Source organism: Capricornis sumatraensis, chromosome 4 (genome assembly GCF_032405125.1).
Source record: "Capricornis sumatraensis isolate serow.1 chromosome 4, serow.2, whole genome shotgun sequence".
Classification (NCBI taxonomy): Eukaryota; Metazoa; Chordata; class Mammalia; order Artiodactyla; family Bovidae; genus Capricornis; species Capricornis sumatraensis.
In genome coordinates this window covers 147196788-147218536 of record NC_091072.1, presented here as the reverse complement: position 1 = coordinate 147218536, position 21749 = coordinate 147196788, and the positions used below count along the sequence as shown (strand labels likewise).

The window sequence follows — 21749 nt, the reverse complement described above, 5'->3', positions numbered from 1 at the left end:
AGGTAAGTATACATCTGTGAAATCATTACCATGATGTGTGCATACACCTATTCATCACTGCAAATATTTTCTTCTGTTATTATTATTAAAAATAATTATTTTCAAGGGGCATTTGAATTTCAGAAAGAAAATTTTCTTTTACGAAAACCTATTTTCTTGCATTTCAAGTAACATTCTTTATTGTCACAATGCCCTAATCATGATTCCAACTGCAGGCGAACTGGTGGAAACACTATATAGCAGTCTCTGCTTTATTTTGATTAATCAGCTTGTAAATGAAAATGGAGTGTGCAGTGTTTGAACTTTGTGAGATATTGAAGCCTCTAATATTATTATTTTAAGAAAAATGATGTCTTGATGGGCCTCCCAGGTGGCGCTAGTGGTAAAGAATCTGCCGGCCAATGCAGGAGACATAAGAGATGTGGGTTCGATCCCTGGGTCAGGAAGATCCCCTGGAGGAGGAAATGGCAACCCACTCCAGTATTCTTGCGTGGAGAATCCCATGGACAGAGGAGCCTGGTGGGCTAAAGTCCATGGGGTCTCAAAGAGTTGGACATGACTGAAGCGGCTTAGCATGTAGGCATGTAATGTCTAGATATTAATTTCTGGTTAAGATACACTTGAAAATTAAAAGGATGTTCTGGCATTTAAACCTTGATAACAGTTTTTACTTCTTAACACTGCTTTACTTTAGGCTTTCACGTACTTATGAACTGTTTTTTTTTTTTTTTCCTCTCTCTGCTAATCTCTTCATCAGTTTTCTCTCTCTGGTCTATCCCTTCTATATTTTCAGAAACATGTCTTAGTGATGTTTGAGTGGAGGTAGGCCAAAGTGGAAGAAGAGAATAGCATGTCTGTTCAGTTCTCTAAATGAAACTGAAGTCTTGGAGTTTCTTCTTCTTCTCAATTTTAGGAAAGTGGATGTGAAGGAGAGTTTCATCCCCTTTACTGGATTTTTGGAAGTGAAGTACTATGTTTAGGAGAAATCCAGAGCAGAAACATGACCTGAGAAGGATGTAGAGGGGCTTGCATGAAATACAGAGAGGACTTCAAGAGGTTCAGAGAAAATTTGGGAGGGGCTTCACAAACTGAGGACTGTGGTGCTGAAGTGCAAAATGGTGAGGAGATGAAGACGCAAGGATTGCAGGAAGGGAGGTTGGGAATCAACATCCAGGTCAACTCCCACATTCACCACAGCCTCCGTGTTACACTTCCTTCTGCTCTCATTCCTTCCTGCCCTCCCTGTCTTTATTTTGATGTGGGAGTCGTTTCTGAGCTCCATGAAAGAGCTGGCATTTCAAGGCTGCAATTTTCATTGTGAGACATTTCTGTAGTAAGGATTCTATTTCTTTAACAAATACAGGACTGCTCAGATTTTCCAATTTTTGGTAGTTGTATTTTCAAGTAGTTTTTAAGGACTCAGACCAGTTTTCAAATTGGGATAAAATTTTGTTTATATCTCATATCTTTTAAATATTGGTAACGTCTATAAGGGTTTCCCTGCTGGCTCAGCCAATAAAGAATCTGCCTGCAGTGCCGGAGACCTGGCTTCGATCCCTGGTTTGGGAAGATTCCCTGGAGAATGGAATGGCAATCCACTCCAGTATTCTTGCCTGAGGAATCCGTATGGACAGAGGAGTCTGGCAGGCTACAGAACAAGGGATCACAAAGAGTCGGACACGACTGGGTGACTAACACTTCAAATTCAAAGATCTAAAATGTTAACCCCTCTTTCATTTATGGTGGCATTAAATTTGTGTATTCTCTCCTTTTTTTTTCTTGATTGAATTTTTTTTTGCTAGAGGATTATCAGTTTTATTATCCTTTCAAAAAGAATTACCAATTGACTTTATTGATTTTATTTTTTGTGTATGCTTCCTATTTCATTGATTTCTGTTAGTTTTTACTCTTCTCTTTTGTTTTGATTTCCTGTATTTTTATAGATTCTTGAGATGGAATCTTAGATCATTTGCTCTCAGTTTTATTTTCTATTATAACATAGGTATCAAGGAAGCATCAAAGCTATAAATTTTCTTTTAAACACTATATCAGCTGCATCACACTGATTTTGAAGCTACATAATTTCTTTTGCATTTTGTCATCGTGAAATGTTCCTTTTTTCTCTCTGAATATATTCTTTGTTCTATAGTCTTACTTTGTACAATATTAACATAGATAGTATAGTTTTCTCTGATCAGTGTTTGCATGGTTTATCTTTTTTGACCTCTATAATATGTTTCTGTGTTTATGTTTGTTTTTGTATACAGTTTATGATTTTTTCTTATTTTTGTCTAGTCTGATTATCTTGCTTTTATTTGGAATGTTTAAATTATTTAAATTTAATACAATCCTTTATATAGTTGGGTTTAAGTTTACTAACTTGCTGTTTGTTTTGTTTTCTTTGTTCCTATTTTAATCTTTAATTGGATGTTTTTAATATTTTATTTTATGCACTTTATTGGTGTATTAGCTATGCTTCTTTTTTCAGAGTTTACCATAATGTTGAAATTGTTACTCTTTAATCACATTTTTCTTTAAATTATATCATGTCTCTTATTATATAATGTAAGACCTTGCTATAGTATACTTCTGTTTCCCTGTTCTTATTATTTGTGCTACTATTGTCACACATTCTACTTGTAAATATATTATGAATTTTATAATATAATGCAATTGTTTTTGTCTTAAATATTCTAGTCTTTTAAAAATGAGGAAAAGATTTTCAAATATTTACTTGCAGAATTATCATTTAGAACCACTCTTGTAGCTTTGGGGAGATTCAAGTTTTCTTCTATTTTTAATTTCGTTTAACTTTTAGACTGTTAGATAACATTTTTGTGTAGTATAAGTCTGGTGGTCTCAAATTCTATCATCTTTTATTCATCTGAAAATACTTTTTCTTTCAGTTTTGAAAGTTATTTTCAAAAGTGTCTGAATTCTAAGTTAATGTTCCCCGCCGCCCCCACCCCCATACTTTAAAGATGTTTTTGCATTATTGTTCGGCTTGCATTACTTCAAACAAGAAGTTCAGTAATACTTAAATTTTTTCCCTTGTACATAGTATGTCAGTTTTTCCTGACTACTTTTAAGATTTGTTTTGGTTTATGAGTGGGTTTCAGCAGTATATTATCAAGTGCCCTAGGTGGTTTTATGTTCATCTTGCTTGAGGTTTGTTTAGCCTCTAGGATCAGTGGGTTTATAAGTGGGTTCATTAAATTTGAAAAAATTCCATCTATCATTGTAAAATATTTTTTCTACTCATACCTTATACTGAATCTCCAAATAACATATCTTACTGAAAGGTTGTTGCTGAATCATGACGCCGGGATTTTTGGCCCCCGGAGAAGAATTCAATCCGGGGCAAGAGATGAGGTTTGATCACTCAGAACTTTTGTGTAATAAAGTTTTACTAAAGTATAGAGGAGATAGAGAAAGCTTCTGACATAGGCATCAGAAGGGGGCAGAAAGAGTGCCCCCCTGCTAGTCTTCAGCTGGATGTTATATCGTCACTAGTAGTCTGTTAATGAAAGAAAGGAATAAAACTCAGAATGGCACCAGGCCCCTTACCCATAAGATGCATTTTGTGATAATCTTGGCACCAAATGGTTCATCTTGGGCCGTAAAATGATTAACTTGAATCTTGAAGAAGGGCAGATCACCATACAAATAGCTTCATTTACATAGATTAGAGGAACAATATCTGAGTATACCATACTGGTTTGTCAAGTAGGTTCTGAGCCAAAAGGCGGAACCGACTTGAAGACAGAGTTTGGAGTAAATGCATAGTACATTAGCATAGCTTAAGATAAACATTTCCATAAGAAAAAGGCACTAGTTAACCTCAGGTGAAACCAGGTGTCACTATGGCAACACAGAATTTTAAGAGAAACCTCCTTTTAAATTTTTATACAGAAGGAAAAAATATTGCTAGTTTGTTTCCTCCTGCCACTTAAGCTAAGTCACTTCAGTCGTGTCCGACTCTGTGCAACCCCATAGACGGCAGCCCACCAGGCTCCCCCGCCCCTGGGATTCTCCAGGCAAGAACACTGGAGTGGGTTGCCATTTCCTTCTCCAATGCAGGAAAGTGAAAAGTGAAAGTGAAGTCGCTGAGTCGTGTCCAACCCTCAGCGACCCCATGGACTCCAGCCTTCCAGGCTACTCTGTCCATGAGATTTTCCAGGCAAGAGTACTGGAATGGGTTGCCATTGCCTTCTCCGCTTAAGAGAGATAAAAATATCTGACACTTGCAGGCTATTTCCTCCATTTGGAGACCCCTGGCCTTCCTGCCTGTAACCCTCTCATTACATGGTCTGATATTCCGCATGCCACTAGTTTTCCACTCATATGTTTCTGCCTTTTTTCTCTATTTCAATTTGGATAGTCAATTGCTATGTATCAAATTTTCAGTTCTTTTATTCTGCAATGTCTAGCTTCTTGTTAAGTTAATCCAGAAAATTTTTCATTCCAGATATTGTATTTTCCATTTTGGAAGCTCAATTTGCTTACTTTTTTCTAGTTTTTTTCTCTATTTGTTTTTATACCTCACTGTGTGTGTTAGTTGCTCAGTTGTGTCTGACTCTCTCAGTTCAGTTCAGTTCAGTCGATTAGTTGTGTCTGACTCTTTGCAACCCCATGAATTGAAGCATGCCAGGCCTCCCTGTCCTTCATCATCTCTTGCAGCTTGCTCAAGCTCGTATCCATTGAGTCAGTGATACCATCCAATCATCTCATCCTCTGTCATCCCTTTCTCCTCCTGCCTTCAATCTTTCTCAGCATCAGGGTCTCTCTTCCAATGAGTCAGTTCTTTGCATCAGGTGTTCAAAATATTGGAGTTTCAGCTTCAGCATCAGTCCTTCCAATGAATGCTCAGGACTGATTTCCTTTAGGATGGACTGGTTGGATCTCCTTGCAGTCCAAGGGACTCTCAAGTGTCTTCTCCAACATCACAGTTCAAAAGCATCAATTCTTTGGCGCTCAGCTTTCTTTATAGTCCAACTCTCACATCCATACATGACTACTGGAAAAACCATAGTTTTGACTAGACAGACCTTTGTTGGCAAAGTAATGTCTCTGTTTTTTAATATGCTGTCTGCTGCTGCTGCGTTGCTTCAGTTGTGTCCAACTCTGTGCGACCCTATGGACAGCAGACCCCCAGGCTCCTCTGTCCAAGGGATTCTCCAGACAAGAATACTGGAGTGGGTTGCCATTTCCTTCTCCCAATATGCTGCCTAGGTTGGTCATAACTTTCCTTCCAAGGAACAAGCATCTTTTAATTTCATGGCTGCAGTCACCATCTGCAGTGATTTTTTAATCCCACAAAATAAAGTCTGTCACTGTTTCCACATCTATTTGCTATGAAGTGATGGGACCAGATGCCATGATCTTCGTTTTCTGAATGTTGAGCTTTAAGCCAACTTTTTCACTCTTTTCTTTCACTTTCATCAAGAGGCTCTTTAGTTCTTCTTCACTTTCTGCCATAAGGGTGGTGTCATCTGCATTTCTGAGGTTATTGATATTTCTCCTGGCATTCTTGATTCCAGCTTGTGATTCATCCAGTCCAGCATTTCTCATGATGTATTCTGCATATAAGTTAAATAAGCAGGGTGACAATATACAGCCTTGACATACTCCTTTCCCAATTTAGAACCAGTCTGTTGTTCCATGTCCAGTTCTAGCTATTGCTTCCTGACCTGCACGCAGATTTCTCAAAAGGCAGGGCAGGTGGTCTGGTATTCCCATCTCTTGAAGAATTTTCCAGTTTGTTGTGATCCGCACAGTCAAATGCTTTGGCATAGTCAATAAAGCAGGAATAGATGTTTTTCTGGAACTCTCTTGCTTTTCCAATGATCCAATGGATGTTGGCAATTTGATCTCTGGTTCCTCTGCCTTTTCTAAATCCAACTTGAACATCTGGAAGTTCACAGTTCACGAACTGTTGAAGTCTGGCTTGGAGAATTTTGCACATTACTTTGCTAGATTGTGAGATGAATGCAATTGTGTGATAATTTGAACATTCTTTGGCATTGCCTTTCTTTGGGATTGGAATGAAAACAGACCTTTTGTCTGACTTTGTGTGACCCATGGATTGTAGCCTCCACGCTCCTCTGTCCATGGGATTTGCCAGGCCAGAATAGTGGAGTGGGTAGCTATTCCCTTCTCCAGGGCATCTTCCCAGCCCAGGGATTGAACCTAGGTTTCCTGCATGGCAGGCAGATTCTTTACTTTCTGAGGGCTTCCCTGATAGCTCAGTTGGTAAAGAATCTGCCTGTAATGCAGGAGATCCTTGCTTGATACCTGGGTCGGGAAGATCCTCTGGAGAAGGGAGTGACTCCGGAAGATGGTGATGGACAGGGAGGCCTGGCGTGCTGTGATTCATGGGGTGGCAAAGAGTCGGACACGACTGAGTGACTGAACTGAACTGATTTACTGGAAGGACTGATGCTGAAGATGAAGCTTCAATACTTTGGCCACCTGATGCTCAAAGTGGACTAACTATAAAAGACCCTGATGCTGAGAAAGATTGACGGCAAAAGGAGACGTGGTTGGCAGAGGATGAGATGGTTAGATGGCATCACCGACTCAATGGACATGACTCCAAGCAAGCTCAGGGATATAGTGAAGGACAGGGGGGCTTGAAGGACTAATTTCCTTTAGGATTGACTGGTTTGATCTCTTTGTAGTCCAAGGGACTCTCAAGAGCATCAGTTCCTTTTGGTGTTCAGCCTTCTTTACGGTCCCAGGCTCACATCAGTACTTGATTTGTTCCTCTAACTGTTATGCCCAAGTCGCGAAATCTCCCAATGACCACCAGGGAGCCGATATCCGATGCAAAAGCAAGAGTTTTTATTACCAAGCTCAAGCTGGGGCTCCCACCGATACTGACACAGCGGCTATAGGGAGGAGCCCCGGGTTTTGGATTACATTGCTTATATAGGGAGTAGACATGGAAAAAAAGGATTTCTAGGTAGGGGAACATCTGATTGGTTACTTTCTTTCAAAGGGTTGTGTGTTGATTCTTGATTGGTCCCTATTGTCTAGGTAGGCCACAAGTTCCTGAGCGTTAAGTCAGGAGATTTTGGTCTGGGGTCCGATTGGCTCATGGGTGGTGGGGTGAGGTCAGGTGATTTCCAAAGGCTCTTAGATTTCCAAAGGCTCTTTTCCCAGAACCTTACAAAATGGAGTTTTTCTATTAACAAAATGGAGTAGCTTAGGTCCTTCATTTCCCCCTTCTCTAGGATCCAAGACAGACCCAATCATGGGCCTGGGGTCAGCTCTATATTGTCTTGTGCTAAGGGGACCATTGGTAGGGCCACATATTGGGATCTGAGTACCATGAGCTGCACCGTGTTGATGTGGCTTTTAATGAAGGCCACCAGTTTGTTTAGTAAGCATGGCCCGAAGGTGAGTATTAGTAACAAGATAATCAGGGGCCCCACCAAGGAAGATATGAGAGTTGCGAACCAGGGGGATGAATTGAACCAGGATTCAAACCAGGTTTGAGACATTTCTCTTTTTCTTTTTCTCTGACTCAGCCCTTCTCTTTTCTTGGCCAGGGACTCCCTGACTACTCCCGAGTGATTCACATAAAAACAACATTCTTCTCCTAAAGCAGCACATAGGCCCCCTCGTTGGAGAAAAACCAAATCCAACCCCTTTTTATTCTGCAGTACCACTTCCACCAGAGAACTCAGTGACTTTTGGAAGTAGCTGATTGAGCTTTCTAGTCTTTTAATATCAAGATCAATGGCTGCTCTTAGGCTAGAATAGTGTCGATTCTGCACTATTAAAGAGGATATCTCAATTCCTGCCCCGCCCGCCCCTAACCCCAGTAGGACTGTGAGGGTTAAGGCTGAGACTGGCTCTCTCTTGGACCAGTGTGAAGCTTCTAGTTTCGGGAGGATTTCATCATTGGAGTGATAGAACAGTCGGGGGACTAATAGTACCAATACGCAGAAATCTTTGGAGTCATTTAGCACCTGCCTGTGAATACAAGGGGCTAAGCCTGTGGAGCAGGCCCACCAATTTTCCTGGGGAGGCACCAGGTACCCAGTTGTCACTATAGAATCTGTAGAATTGCAGAGGTGTTGGTAGGTTTGGAGGACATTTCCTATGCAAAGGCCCCGCCCGGTTACTCGTTGGAGGGTTAATCTGGCGTCTCCTTTCTGCTGCCATCAGCAAGCTCTGTGGTTTTTGGTTTGAATGTAAACTCCCGGGACAGCTATACCTTCATAATAGGGGGGTTTGATGTCATAACATAACTGGCAACTGCTAGTCAGGTCTGGGCGAGTGGAATTTAGGACCCGATAGGAGTTGATTATCATATTAAATAACGGGTCCTGATCGTCCTTAATGTTAAGTCCCGTAAGGCTTACTGGAGGGGAGTTGTTTGTATTAATAATGTAGGGCCTGGGAGGGGTTTGGGTAGGTTCTCGAGCAGGGGTGTGGGTGGGCTGAATGGGGGCATGAGTAGGGTCTCATGGCACTAGGACTGAATTGGGCCCTATGCCCTGATTTGGACCAATCTGTATGGGTCCTACTTTCAACCTGATGGTAAACAGCAACCCATTGTCATATCCTGACTGATATAGCCGGAGGCCCCAGGATTGTCCGGCTTCCCAACCGGGGAATTTTTTCCTTCAGTTGAGAATTTGAGCCTTACCGGATTGCAAAGAAAGTTCATACAAAGCCCAGTTATGAGGGACCCCCTTCCATGTCCTCCAGTTGACCCAGTGGGCCCCGGAATGTGACCCAAGGTAATCAAGTCACCACGAATAGGGGGCTCCCAATCGACCATCCCCGTTGACTTGCATCCCCAATCGGCACAATAAAACTTGTCAGCCCCCCAGCGGTTATTGACGGTCGCCCGGTCCCGTCTCCCTCCAGGGCACACGTAGAAGTGTGTTTCCCATAAGCTTGCCCATTGGATGTAGTGGCTGCACCCAGGCCCTGAGTTAGTGGGGGGCCGAGTATTACACTTATTAATGCCAGCCCCACATTCGGGCTTGCTGGGCATCTTTACCTCCCATTTGCCAATGTCCCAAGATCCCGCGGCCAGAAGACAGAGGTCGAATTCCAAGTCCGGCCACCAGGTGTTTTTGGGATGAATGGCCGAGGTGGAGTTAATTACTTCTCCTGTAGTTGCGCTTAGAATCATCCAAGTCAGGTTCATTGGTTGATGAGGGTTAGTGGCAGCACTAAGCCATAGAGACAACAGTATAAACAGTACTTTTATTGCCTTTGTAGCTTGAGTTTGAGTGGATTTGTTTTGTCGAGCTTGGTCTTCCACTGGGGGACGAATTCTTCCCTTAGGGCGAGCAGGTCCGCAGGCCGTACATGGGTGTATTGAACCCAAGTGGATATGCCATCAACCTTGAGAGCAGTGGGTGTCATCAAGACAACTAGGAAGGGCCCTTTCCACCTGGGTTCTAGGGTCTCTTGATGATGGCAGCGCATGTACACCCAGTCTCCTGGCTGGTAGCGGTGGGGTTCAGGTGGTGGGCCTGATTCATATAATGCCTTGAGCCTCTTCCACGTGTCCCTGTGGGAGTATTGTAAGGACCGGAGACGAAAGAGTAATCTTTAATCATCTATCTCTTTTAGCACCTTTATTTTTAGGTTAGGAATTATTGGGGGAGGTATCCCATACATAATTTCGAAGGGGGTAAGTCCCAGTTGGTAGGGAGAAATTCGCACCTGGTATAGGACAAAGGGGAGGAGAGTCATCCAGTCCCCGCCAGTCTCAGCAACTAGTTTTATTAATGTTTCTTTGAGTGTTCTATTCATCCTTTCTATTTGTCCTGAGCTCTGGGGCCTATAAGTGCAATGCAACTTCCCCCTAGCCCCCAAAGCCCGGGCTACCCCCTGGCTTACCTGAGATACGAAGCCTGGCCCATCGTCCGACCCCACCTGTGCAGGAAACCTGAACCGCAGCAAGATGTCTTCAATCAGCTTTTTGGCCACCACCTGTGCTGTTTCTCTCTTGCTGGGGAAAGCTTCTACCCACCCTGAGAAGGAATCTATGAATACCAGTAGATATTTGTATCCATATTTACCCGGTTTTACCTCGGTGAAGTCCACCTCCCAGTATGCTCCTGGCCAACTCCCGCGTTCTCTAGACCCGTGGTTGGCTGGATGATGGGCAGCGTCGGTGAGCTGGCAGGCCTTGCAGGTTGATACGATATTTTCTATCATTGATCTGACGTCTCTCATGGTAATCTTGGCATGTCTAATCAGGTCCTGCATCTTGCGGGTTCCCAGGTGAGTGGTGTGATGCATCCCTAGTAACACCTGCTTTCCTAGTTCCTCCGGGAGGATCAGGGAGCTGTCCGCTGCCCACCACCTGGCCAGTTGTTGGGTCACAGGCAAACTTTTTATCCAGTCTGTCTCTTGGTGAGTAGTTGGGTAAAGCTGGCAGAACAGGGCTCCCGGGGTCAGGCAATTGAAGGGTGGCTTCTATCACGGTGCCCTGGGCTGCATCTCGGGCTGCTCTGTCTGCCAAGTTGTTTCCCTTTGAGGTCAGGGTGTCTGACTTTTGGTGTCCTGGGCAGTGTGTTATGGCTAGTTTTTTAGGCAGCCATAATGCAGCGAGGAGGGCTTTTATTTCTTCTTTGTTTTTGATCGTTTTACCCTTGGCCGTGAGGAGGCCTCTCTCTGTAGATGGCTCCATGTATATTATGGGCAGTAGCAAAGGCATATTGGCTATCGGTAATGATGTTAAGTTTTTTGTCCTTCCCCAACTGGAGGGCTTTTGTTAGGGCGATTAGTTCAGCCCTTTGAGCCCAAGTGCCCAGAGGTAGTGCTTCCGCCCACACGATTTGGGTTTCTGTGGTTACGGCTGCCCCTGCATACCTGAGCCCATCTGGGACAAAACTGCTTCCATCCGTATACCAGGTAACTTCAGCATCCGCTAGAGGGCGATCTTGCAAGTCCTCTTGCGTTCCATGTACCTGGGCTAGTATGTCGCTGCAGTCATGGATTGGGGCTTCCAAATCCAGGTTAGGAAGCCGTGTAGCCGGACTGAGAGCAGTAGGCTGCAGAAAGATGATTCTGGAGGGGTTTAGCAGTAATCCCTGGTAGTGGGTCAGCCGAGCGTTGCTGATCCACCTATCTGGGGGTTGTTTTAGCATGCCCTCAATGGCATGGGGGGCGGTGATATGCAGCTCTTGCCCCAGTGTCAGTTTATCTGCATCCTTGACCATTAGGGCCACTGCTGCAATCATGCGGAGGCATGGGGGCCAGCCTGACACCACGGGATCTAGGCGTTTCAACAAGTAAGCCACCGGCTGCTTCCAAGGTCCCAGATGCTGCATCAGTACCCCTTTTGCCACTCCTTGTTTTTCATCTACATACAGGAGAAAGGGTTTTGTAACGTCAGGCAACCCTAGGGCGGAGGCTGACAGCAGGGCCATTTTAATAGTCTTGAAAGCGGTCTCCATCCGCTCCATCCAACTGAAAGGGGTGGTACTTTTTGTGGCTTCATATTAGGGTTTAACCAGTTCCGCCTAATTTGGCATCCAAAGACGGCAGAACCCAGCGGACCCCAAAAATTCTCTCACCCTTCGAGGTGAATCTGGGGTAGGGATTTTAAGTACCATCTCCTTTCGTGCCTCTGACAGCCATCTCTGTCCTTCCTTTAATACATACCCTAAGTAGGTGACCTCTGGTTGGCATATCTGAACCTTTTTGGCTGAGGCTCAGTACCCTAATTTTCCAAGGGTCTGCAATAGTTCTAGGGTGCCCATAAGGCAAGTCTGTTGGTCCTTTGCTGCAATTAAGAGGTCATCTACATATTGTAACAAGGTTAGTTGGGGGTGTTGTTGTCTGAACTCACCCAGGTCCTCATGGAGGGCCTCATCGAAGATGGTGGGAGAATTCTTAAATCCCTGTGGCAGCCAGGTCCAGGTCAGCTGGCCGTTGATTCCTTCTTCCAGGTCAGATCATTCAAAATCAAAAGGTCCTGGCTCTTGGATGCCAGGGGGAGGCTGAAGAAAGCATCCTTTAAATCTAAGACCGTATACCAGTGATGGTCCGGTGGGAGAGAGCTCAGGAGGTTGTATGGGTTCGGCACAGTAGGGTGAATATATAAAACTCGGTAGTTGACTTCTCGTAAATCCTACACTGGCCGATAGTCACAAGAATTTGGTTTTTTGACAGGGAGCAGGGGGGTGTTCCAGGCCGACTGGCAGGGTCTCAAGATTTTCTGGGCTAGGATCCTGCGGATATGGAGGGTGATCCCCTGTCGGGCCTCCAGGGTCATGAGGTATTCTCGGACTCGGACGGGGTCGGCCCCTGGCTTGAAATCTATATATATAGGAGGGCGGTGCCTGGCAAAACCGGTTCCCCCTGTCTCGGCCCACGCCTCGGGGAATTCATCTAGCCATTTTCGAATGTCTACTGGAGGCGGTATAGGTTTCTGGTGCAGCCGATATTCATCTTCTAATTGGATGGTCAGTACTTGGATTGGTCTGCCTGACTGGTTGAGTATTTTAATTTCTCCTGGGAGGAAATGAATCTGGGCCCCCATTTTGGTCAACAGGTCTCTTCCCAACAGTGGGAAGGGGCATTCCGGAATGACCATGAAAGAGTGGGATACCCGGCCTGCACCCAAGTCCACTGATCTTCGGGTAGTCCATTGGTATTGTTTCATTCCAGTAGCCCCCTGCACCCAAGAGGTCTTTCTGGCCAGTTTTCCCTGGGGCTCTAGCAAAACTGAATATTGAGCCCCTGTATCGACAAGGAAGTCAATTGGGGTCCCCTCCACTCTTAGGGTTACCCTGGGTTCGGGGAGGGGCACTGAACCCTGTCCTCCCTAATCGCTCAGTTCTTCAATGGCCAGGATGGAGGTCTTTCGTGGTTCCCTCTTTTTCTTAGGGCATTGCTTGGCCCAATATCCTTCCTCTTTACAACATGCACATTGGTTTTTTCCTAATGCTGGTCGCGTACGGGGACAGTTCTTACCTTCAGCAGCCAGGCGGAGCTACTGGCGCTCCCTCTCTCCTGAGTCAGGAACTGTTGCAGCCAGCAGGATGCGTGCCATGTTATGGGTTTGACGATCTGCCGCTTTGGCTTGTTTTTCCTCGGGGGTTTCTCGGGTGTTGTAGACTCTTTCTGCTACTGTTATTAAATCCTGGATACTCTTTTCACCCAGGCGTTCAAGTTTTTGTAACTTCTTCCTAATGTCGGGAGCCGCCTGGTTGACAAAATGCATTATCAAAGCAGCCTGAGTGCCTTCTGCTTCTGGATCCATGGGGGTGTATTGTCTAAAGGCCTCCATTAGCCTCTCCAGGAAGACTGCTGGACTCTCGGTGGGGCCCTGCTGAACATCTCCCACTTTAGCTAGGTTAGTAGGTTTCCATGCAGCTGCCTTAAGCACCCCCAGAAGAGTCTGGCGGTAGACCCGGAGCCTCTCCTTACCTCGTGCCATATTGTAATCCCAGTCAGGTCGCGATAGAGGAAAGGAGGTGTTAATTCCATCTATATTAGTGGTGGGTTCTCCATTTGCCCCTGGGACCCTTTTATGGGCCTCATTCTCTATTCTCTCTCTCTCTTCTGTGGTGAAGAGAATCTGGAGCAGCTGTTGGCAGTCATCCCAGGTGGGCTGATGAGTAAAAAGCAGTTTCTAGAAGATTGGTTAAATCTCTCGGGTTGTCTGAGAACTTAGCACTTTGGGATCTCCAGTTATATAGGTCACTAGTAGAAAAGGGCCAGTATTGATGAGGTTGGTTTCCTGCCTCATCGGGGGGGCCGGCCACTCGTAAGGGGAGGGCAACGGTTGAGTCTGCCGGCCCCTCTGGGGACCTGGCTCGCCGATGGCAAGTATTTTGTGTGCCCCCCCTCCCCCACCGTGTGTTTCGTCCCTGGGTGAAGGAATGACAGGGGCCGGTGGCGGTTTGGGGGGTTGGTAAGGGGGAGGAAAGAGAAGTTCTTCTTCTGGTCCCCCCTGCAAGATAGGGTATAGCAGTGCTGTTGGTTCAGGTTCCTTGGGATTCTTCAGGTTCTTTCCTACATGTGTCACCAACACCTGAGGGGTAGAAAATCCCTGTTGAGGCAAAAAAGGTTTTACCCAAGAAGGGGGGCGCAATATGATATTTTCCCACACTATGATATAGGGAACTTGGTCAGGGTGTCTGATCCACGGTCGGAAGATGATATCCTGGGCTCGGTGTACAGTTCCCAAGTCAAAGATGCCTTCTGAGGGCCAGCCTACATGGAAAGTTGGCCATTCTGTGCTGCAAAAAGTGATTAATTTATTCCTTTTAATTTCTACACTGAGGTCATGAGCACGCATCTTGACCTCCTTAAAATTATCAGTAACCAAGGATAGAGGTGTGGGGCTAGAATGGTGTTGCCCCATCATCCCTGGATCAGTCAGATGTTGGTAAATTAACACAGACAATATGAACAGCCACACAGACAGACAGAGAGACAGGAGAAATACACCTCTGGGAGTCTGGAGGCAAAACCGAAAGATGATGGCCTCCGGCTGTTCAGCGGGAGCGACCCACTGTCGTCTACAGAGAACAGGGGGACTCCGTCCCCTCCGAGAGGGTCGGGGACGTCTCCCAACGACCCCCACCAGTGACCCATCGGCGCGTCCGCCTGAGTCATATACTGGTCTCAGAAAATAGGCCCTGTCAGAAACGAAAAGAAAGACAGAAAAATCTTACTGGTTGCAGATGACTCTCCAGATCGGTCTTCCCGTGGAGCCAGTGGGAGATCCCGGACGAGCCCCCAAATGTTATGCCCAAGTCGCGAAATCTCCCAATGACCACCAGGGAGCCGATATCCGATGCAAAAGCAAGAGAGTTTTTATTACCATGCTCGAGCTGAGGCTCCCACAGATACCGACACAGCGGCTATAGGGAGGAGCCCTGGGTTTTGGATTACATTGCTTATATAGGGAGTAGACATGGAAAAAAAGGATTTCTAGGTAGGGGAACGTCTGATTGGTTACTTTCTTTCAAAGGGTTGTGTGTTGGTTCTTGATTGGTCCTTATTGTCTAGGTAGACCGCAAGTTCCTGAGCGTTAAGTCAGGAGATTTTGGTCTGGGGTCCGATTGGCTCATGGGTGGTGGGGTGAGGTCAGGGGATTTCCAAAGGCTCTTGGATTTCCAAAGACTCTTTTCCCAGAACCTTACAAAATGGAGTTTTTCTGTTAGCAAAATGGAGTAGCTTAGGTCCTTCATAACAGGACAATTTGAAATAACCTGTTCTTAAGTTTGGAGAAGGCAATGGCACTCCACTCCAGTACTCTTGCCTAGAAAATCCCATGGATGGAGGAGCCTGGTGGGTTGCAGTCCATGGGGTCACTAAGAGTCTGACACGACTGAGCGACTTCACTTTCATGCATTGGAGAAGGCAATGGCAACCCACTCCAGTGTTCTTGCCTGGAGAATCCCAGGGACGGGGGAGCCTGGTGGGCTGCCATCTATGGGGTTGCACAGAGTTGGACACGACTGAAGTGACTTAGCAAAGCAAAGTTTGGTGATCCTTGGTTTTGCATGATACAGTTTGCTTGAAGCACTCTGTTGAATTTTTCACTTCAGTTATTGTATCCTTGAATTCCAGAAATTCTGTCTGGTTTCCTTTTGTGTTTTCTGTTTTTCAGTATATGTCCTGCCAAAGCGAGCACTGTGTTTTCCATTTATTTATTTTTATTAAACTTTGCCATTTGTTCGTGTACTCTTTTCCTGATAGTACTTGATTATCTGTTTGTGTTCACTTACAGTCACTGAGTTTGACACAATGATTTTAAATTTTTTTGTCAAACAGTTCATAAATTTTCATTTTTTGCAGGGTAGGTTGCTGGAGACTTACTGGTTTCCTTAAGTGGTGTCATATCTTCCAGGTTCTTCATGATCTGTGTAGGCTTGCATTAGTGAGTGTGCATTTGAAGGAGCAGACACTTCTAGAATTAACAGAATGATTTCAACAAATAAAGATCTACTGCCTTGTCCTTGAACCGATAGGACTGCCCCTGGTCTTGTGGTCCCCAAAGCTGGAGTCAGGTTACATGGCTGCTGTTGGGGCTGCTGTTGCGTCTCTGGTCAGTGGCCCTGTTCGCAGGTGCATGGATGGGTGTTGCTTCCTCTGGGTGCTGAAGTGGGCAGGATTGCCTCCCTTGTGTGGTAAAGTGAGGCAGAGCCTAGGTTGCAGAGTGCACTAGAATCTGCACTCACACTCACGTCCACAGTTGACAATCCTGTTGCCAGGGATGCCAAATGGTGTGGCATTTGGATGTCTGGGCAGAGAGGACTGCCCAGGACCAAGTGGTGCAGGGTTGGCGCCACATCAGGGAGCAGCTTCTGTGTTCACAGTTCTGTCTGGAGTTGGCAGGCATGTAGCTGGGGACACTGTTTCTGTGGGAGAATGAGGGTTGGGGAACCTTCGTTTTTGTCATCTCACTGATGTAAGATATAAACACAGAATTAGCACAATGATAGAATTAAAATCAATTAATATCACTCCTTAGCATTTTCTATACTTCCTGTCTCAGAAGAAAAACCTGTATTAGGAGCTTTCTGGCAAACTCACTGTAAACTTACACTCTTGCAAACTCATGTAAACTTCAACTCAGAACTCACTCTCTCCCAGGTTCATTGACAAATCCCAGGGTTTTAAGAGAAATATCTAAGACCACCCCTTGTCTCTCCTGTGACTCTCTGAGCTTACTTAACATAACAGATTAATCTTTTCTCCCATTTAGGTCATCTAAGAAATTCTTGGAATATTTTGCCATCAAAAATTATCAGAAAAATAAAATTCAGTAGCATAAAAATGGATTAGTTATTATGTCAGTATTTCTTCTCTTGGGCCATCATCCATCTACAGGTTGGCATGCATACATGGATCCAACCTTTATGCTTTTCTCTACCCCAAGCCACTTGAGGAGTGGCTCATGGTGGAGAAAACTGATCAGACTATTAGCCCCACAAGTCTTAGGAAAGCTTTCTAACTTTGTCTAGATGATAGGTCTCTACTGTCTTATAGCCATTTTGCTCTGGGTTAGTTCTGTTCTTCATGTCTCTATACTCAAGTTTGAGTGCCCACACATTATGCATTATATCTTTGGGCTCTATAGGTCCCAGGCTCCTAAATGAAAAATATACTTCTCCAACTAATGCTAAAATATACATTCCTGGTGTTCAGCGATTACAGATGATCTGTCTTGGGCCCTGTAGTTTCCTGGCCTCTAGATAAGGAATTCATATTTCTAATCAACATCAAAGGATATATTTTTGGGATTCAGTCATTCTAAGCTGACCCTGCTTCTGGGTTTCTTTTCAGAAACTTGCTCATGAAAATGCAACTCTGACAGTGACTTTTAAATTCTTTCTTTATGCTCCACTCCTGGAAAAGAAAAGCTTTCACATCATTGCCTGTGACATATTGTTTTCAATTGTCAAGCCAGGATCATGAATACTTACTGGGTTTTTTATTGTTTTTCTCTTAGGATTTGTGCGTTTGGCTGAGCACAAATGGACCCTGCTCAGGACGAGTAGAAGTACGTTCTGGAGAAGACTGGATCCCAGTGTCTGATGGGAACTTCACACTCCCCACTGTGCAGGTCATCTGTGCAGAGCTGGCATGTGGCAAAGCTGTGTCTGTCCTGGAGCACATGCCCTTCAGAGAATCAGATGGCCGGGTCTGGGCTGAAGAGTTCAGGTGTAAAGGGGAGGAGCCTGAGCTCTGGTCCTGCCCCAGAGTGCCCTGTCCAGGGGGCACCTGTCACCACAGTGGAGCTGTTCAGGTTGTCTGCTCAGGTGAGATGCAGATCAGGAGTTTAACTTCCCTGCACTCTCTGTTAAGGTGAGAAAACATGAGATTTAGTTGAAATTTTGTCTTTTCTAACCAGCATACACAGAAGCTCAGCTCATGAAAAATGGCTCTTCTCAGTGTGAGGGGCAGGTGGAGATGAACATTTCTGGACGATGGAGAGCGCTCTGTGCCTCCCGCACTGGAGTCTGGCCAATGCCAATGTTGTCTGTCGTCAGCTCTGCTGTGGAGTTGCCATCTCCACCCCAAAAGGAGCAGAAGGAAGTGATTAGCTCTGGAAAGCCCAATTTCACTGCTTGGGTAATGAGTCCTTCCTGTGGGAATGCCCTGTGTTTGCCCTGGGTGGTCCTGACTGTTCCCATGGAAACATGGCCTCTGTGATATGCTCAGGTAAGAGAGAGAAGGGCTACTGGTACCCAGGATGCTCATGGAGTGAAATGTCCTCAAGAGCAGAGAGAGAGGGAAAACTGGCTTCAGAAGTTTGAAGTTTCACAATGAAATACAGGTTCCATTGTTATTCACTCATTTTTCAGATCAGGGGCAAGAAGCATTAAGGGCAACACATTTGTTGAGTAAACATGGCTATTTAAGTATAATCATGGAGAGGGATGTATAAGAAATAAGTATATATATCTCAGTCAAGGTAGTTTTTTTTTTCTTTCCTGCTGAATCATGTGAGAATTACCATACCCATCAGATTCCTTTACCATTTATCTCACCATGTATTTCTTAAGTACAAAGACATTATTCAATTTCAGGAAATTCTGATTTCACAAGTTATTATTAACTGTTTTTTTTTTTTTTCTGAAATACATTTGAACCTGAAGTTGTTTTCTTTTGGTTTCATAGTAGGAAAATTTAAATACAAATTCTGTATTTTTTAATAAGTCAGAATTATTCAGATTTTCTGTTGGTTCTTGTGTCATTTAAACTGGTACTATTCAAAGAATTTTCACTTTAGCTAAATGTTTAAGTCTTGGTAAAGAGGAAATGATGTCAGCATCATGGTGGTATAAGATATCCCTCCATTTGCTTCTCTCTATAACAAGTAATTAACCATACATCCACGATTAAAAGAGCTTCTGTGAAAGTTGTGGGATCCAACATGAAAATGATCACCCACCTGGGCATCCAGTAATAGGCAGATAGACATTGGTACAGATTGGACTCAGCAGAAACTAGTGAACCTGTCCCAATCCCCTGGGCTATGGTCATGCAAAATCTGGAAAAACCTGGTGAGTGCTGACTTGGTTAGTCACCTAGGAAAACTGTTAGAAGTCCAGGATTCCTGAAGGGAGATTTCAGTACTCTGTTGAAGCCAAATAAAAATTTGAATGATTGGAGAGGATTAAAGAATTTTGCCAGTGCTGCCCCTCACTCCAAGGTGACACAGCATAAACTTGAACTATCCAGTGGGGCATCTCCAATGGGGGAAAAGGAGAACAGTGAGCTAGTGCCCACTCAGTACTTCTGGGGAGACCAATTTCTCTCAAGCAAAACCCAGAGTTCTGGGGTTGAACCTCCTTGACTGTGGGCAAAGAGGAAACATGAAAGGTCATTAAAAATGGCAAAGGGAGTAAAAGGGATGCAACTTAGTACTGACTATGCTCAGGGCTTGAGCAGGAAGCCCATCCACAAGCCTCTAGGAGAATGTCAACAGAAGTCTCCCTCTCTAGGCCTGTGGATACTAGAATTCCCTGAGTACTAAACTCATACTTACTGTCACCGTTCTGACAGCTGCTTTTGTATGTTCCCAAGTGTGGAAATGAGAGCAAACTCCGGTACATGGAGTGATCTTGAAAAAATAGACTAGAGTCTGTGGGCAAGGAGGTAACCATAGACTTGAGATGTAGCACAACATTCTGCAAAACAGAAGAGAGGTTTCCAACTGCCTGGTGAGTTGTAAGCATCAGACAAGGCATAAAAGCTTGTTTCTGTTACAAGAAGGAACAAGAAATGTAGAGCAAGTGAGTCTATATAAGGTCAGAGAAGAGTACACACTCCCTTAAGGTAATTAGTAAAGATTTGATGGGGTGTCTTCTACATCTAAAGTGAAAGCAGCAGGGAAAAATTGCAAGGAACTTGAAGAATCAAGGAAAGATGTCATCGCCAAAGAGTAACAGTAACTTTGCAAAACTGACAAAGATACACATGTCAATGACATGGAACTTTGTGATCCAGCTCGTAAAGAATCCAACATAGCTGTTTTGAGGAAACTGAATGAACTACAAGAAAAGACAGAAAGACAATTCAATTAAGTCAGGGAAATAATAGATGAACAAAATGAGAAATTTAATAAAGAGAAGTTATAAAGAGAATGAAATAGAAATTCTGGTGCTGAAGAATTTAATAAATGAAATGAAAAAAAATGCAATAGAGAGCATCTACAACAGAGCAGATCAAATTCAAGACAGAATCATTGGCTATAGGGTATAACCTTTGAAATAATCAGTCAGTGGAGAACTAATGGAATAAGTAAAAAAGAACAAAGATATCCTATGTGATTCATGGGTCTCCATCTGACATATAAATATTATTAAAGTAATTGGGGGTCTAGAAGAAGAGAGAGAGGGTGGGAGAAAGTGTATTTAAATGAATAATAGCTGTGAACTTTTCTAACTTGGGGAGAGGCTTGAAAATTCAAGTTGATAACGCTAATAGGTCACCCTACAATCCGAATGCAAAAGACCTTCTCTCAGAAACACTATAATTAAACTGTAAAAAATCAAAGATGAAGAGTCATAGAAGTAGCAGAAAAATTACTGAATAAAGAGGAATAACTAAAGGAATATAACGTGCTGTTTTAAATCTGAAACTCCACTGGTCACATGCAGGACTAGCTTGTTCACATTTCTTAGGGCCGTAGATTGATGACTTATATATAGTTTATCCACATACACAGACTGTCTTCATGAATGATCAATGAAGCATAAAGCAAACATAAGTGGTTTTTTTTTTAATAGTAGCAAAATATAGGGAAAATTTGGAAAAATTCCACTTATCATAGTATAAAAAAGTGAAGTCGCTCAGTCATGTCCAACTCTTTGGGACTCCATCTACTGTAGCCTACCAGGATCCTCTGTCCATGGGATTTTCCAGGCAAGAGTACTGGAGTGGGTTGCCATTTCCTTCTCCAGAGCGTCTTCCTAACCGAGGGGTTGAACCAGGTCTCCCGCATTGCAGGCAGACTCTTTACCATCTCAGTCATCCGACTCCCTTTATCATAGAATGAAGACTGTTGAATATGTAGGAAGAAACTTAACAAAATATCTAAAGGACTTTACATTGAAAGTCACAGAGCATCTAAGAAAAGAAAGATGTATACCAGGTTCATGAATTTGAAAACATAAGAGGGTTGTCAATTCGCTTCAGCTGATCTATATGATCAATCTAATACTAATCAAAATCCAAGCAATATTTTTGTAGAACTTTATAACTCAATTCTAAATTATATACTTAAATGTGAAGGAACTAGAATGGACAAAACAATTTTGAAAAAGAAGGGCAAAAATAGAAGCAAACTAACTTCAAGTTTCCTGCAATGTATCCAGAGCAATGTAGTCATTGAATAAGGATAGCTAAATATATCAACAGAACATAAAAGTTCAGCAATAGAGATCCAAATCCATATATAAGTTGAAATTCTACAAAGACACAGAGATATTTCAAAGGGGAAAATATAATATTTTCAAAAAATCATCTGCTAACTGAATATCTGCATGGGAGAAAATGAACTGTTATACTTATTTCACATTGTTAAGTCCCATTCCCCCATCTTCACTCTGCAGAAAACCCCCAATCCATCAAAGTAGCTGCAATAAATGGTTATTCTCATAAAAATTCAATTATAAAACTTGTAGTAGAAAATATAAGAACAACTATCATGATCCTGGAGAAGGCATTAATCGTTAAAAAATGAGAAGTGATTTTCATCAAAATTAAAATGCTTTTCTTTTTAAAAGAAAACATTAAGA

General features: G+C 43.7%; 1 pseudogene; it reads left to right on the top strand.

Annotated features, from left to right (window-relative positions):
* Positions 1-21749, top strand: part of LOC138077643 (antigen WC1.1-like) — a 152145-nt pseudogene that overhangs the window by 12767 nt on the left and 117629 nt on the right.